We start from the raw sequence: 2,500 nt of genomic DNA, 5'->3' as shown, positions 1-2,500 counted from the left end.
CACCAAGGCTCAGCATGTGCCGATTGTGATCGAGGCAACAACCCACACCAGGGCCCAGCTTGTGCCGATGGCGGTCGAGGCAAGTGCCCGTACCGAAGGGCAGCCTATGCCGATGATGGTCGATGCATGTGCCATCACCATGCGTCATCATGTGCCATTGATGGTCGAGGCCTTGGCCGAAGTTCGATTTTGAGCCACGGTGCCCATGCTTGGCTCCAGCATGTGCTGGTGCCGCATTTTTTTCACTCGGGACAGCATCGCCGGAGCATCGCCGGAGCATCGCCGGAGTACCGCCGGAGTACCGCCGGAGAACCTGACCGGCGGCATTGGGGTTCCGGCGATTGGGAGGGGGGCCGGGGGGGTGTGCGCACATGATGTGCGATTGGTGCTGGTACTTGGCCTTGTGTTGGCCCCCTATCCCTCATCAAACCTCTGAGAATTCACACCCCCTTAAAGAGCATTTGAGATTTTACAGGTTTGCTACCAGTAGCCGTTAAAGTGTCTGAAGTGGGGACACTTTTTTCAAACGGTCACAAAATCTTCTCTACTTCGAGTTTTTAGCTGAATTTTTTTGTGCATGCCAACAAAAATAGAAGGATCATGCCTACAAAATTTGGGGCCAAAAATCCTTATAAAAAAATTTTAAAAAATCCCGAACCGCAAAAAGTTTCGAAAATCGTGAAAAATAGAAAACGAGTCATCTTCCAACGAAACTTCACGTGAAGGCTTAGGGGACCATTGTATGAATTTACAAGCCATAAAAATGGCATTGGCACGGCAGAAATTTGAAGATGTGCCTAAACCCACCAGGGCCCAGCGTGTGCCGATGGTGCTCGAGGCAACCGCCCGCACCAGGGCCCAGCGTGTGCCGATGGTGCTCGAGGCAAGCGCCCGCACCAGGGCCCAGCGTGTGCCGATGGTGGTCGAGGCAACCGCCCGCACCAGGGCCGATAGTGTGCCGATGGTGCTCGAGGCAACCTGTCGCACCAGGGCCCAGCGTGTGCCGATGGTGATCGAGGCAACCTGCCGCACCAGGGCCCAGCGTGTGCCGATGGTGGTCGAGGCAAGCGCCCGCACCAGCGCCCAGCGTGTGCCGATGGTGCTCGAGGCAACCGACCGCACCAGGGCCCAGCGTGTGCCGATGGTGCTCGAGGCAACCTGCCGCACCAGGGCCCAGCGTGTGCCGATGGTGCTCGAGGCAAGCGCCCGCACCAGGGCCCAGCGTGTGCCGATGGTGGTCGAGGCAAGCGCCCGCACCAGGGCCCAGCGTGTGCCGATGGTGGTCGAGGCAACCGCCCGCACCAGGGCCCAGCGTGTGCCGATGGTGCTCGAGGCAACCTGCCGCACCAGGGCCGAGCGTGTGCCGATGGTGGTCGAGGCAAGCGCCCGCACCAGGGCCCAGCGTGTGCCGATGGTGGTCGAGGCAACCTGCCGCACCAGGGCCCAGCGTGTGCCGATGGTGCTCGAGGCAACCGACCGCACCAGGGCCGAGCGTGTGCCGATGGTGCTCGAGGCAAGCGCCCGCACCAGGGCCCAGCGTGTGCCGATGGTGCTCGAGGCAACCGACCGCACCAGGGCCGAGCGTGTGCCGATGGTGGTCGAGGCAAGCGCCCGCACCAGGGCCCAGCGTGTGCCGATGGTGGTCGAGGCAACCGACCGCACCAGGGCCCAGCGTGTGCCGATGGTGCTCGAGGCAAGCGCCCGCACCAGGGCCCAGCGTGTGCCGATGGTGCTCGAGGCAACCTGCCGCACCAGGGCCCAGCGTGTGCCGATGGTGCTCGAGGCAACCTGCCGCACCAGGGCCCAGCGTGTGCCGATGGTGGTCGAGGCAAGCGCCCGCACCAGGGCCCAGCGTGTGCCGATGGTGGTCGAGGCAAGCGCCCGCACCAGGGCCCAGCGTGTGCCGATGGTGGTCGAGGCAACCTGCCGCACCAGGGCCCAGCGTGTGCCGATGGTGCTCGAGGCAACCGACCGCACCAGGGCCCAGCGTGTGCCGATGGTGGTCGAGGCAAGCGCCCGCACCAGGGCCCAGCGTGTGCCGATGGTGGTCGAGGCTGCCGATGGTGGTCGAGGCAACCTGCCGCACCAGGGCCCAACGTGTGCCGATGGTGCTCGAGGCAACCGACCGCACCAGGGCCGAGCGTGTGCCGATGGTGCTCGAGGCAAGCTGCCGCACCAGGGCCCAGCATGTGCCGATGGTGGTCGAGGCAAGCGCCCGCACCAGGGCCCAGCGTGTGCCGATGGTGATCGAGGCAACCGACCGCACCAGGGCCCAACGTGTGCCGATGGTGCTCGAGGCAACCTGCCGCACCAGGGCCCAGCGTGTGCCGATGGTGCTCGAGGCAACCTGCCGCACCAGGGCCCAGCGTGTGCCGATGGTGGTCGAGGCAAGCGCCCGCACCAGGGCCCAGCGTGTGCCGATGGTGGTCGAGGCAACCGACCGCACCAGGGCCCAGCGTGTGCCGATGGTGCTCGAGGCAACCTGCCGCACCAGGGCCCA

This window comes from Durio zibethinus, unplaced genomic scaffold (assembly GCF_047325235.1).
Source record: "Durio zibethinus cultivar Kanyao isolate XHJ-2024 unplaced genomic scaffold, ASM4732523v1 HiC_scaffold_3, whole genome shotgun sequence".
In the NCBI taxonomy this organism is placed as follows: Eukaryota; Viridiplantae; Streptophyta; class Magnoliopsida; order Malvales; family Malvaceae; genus Durio; species Durio zibethinus.
Note: the sequence above shows the minus strand (reverse complement) of the source record.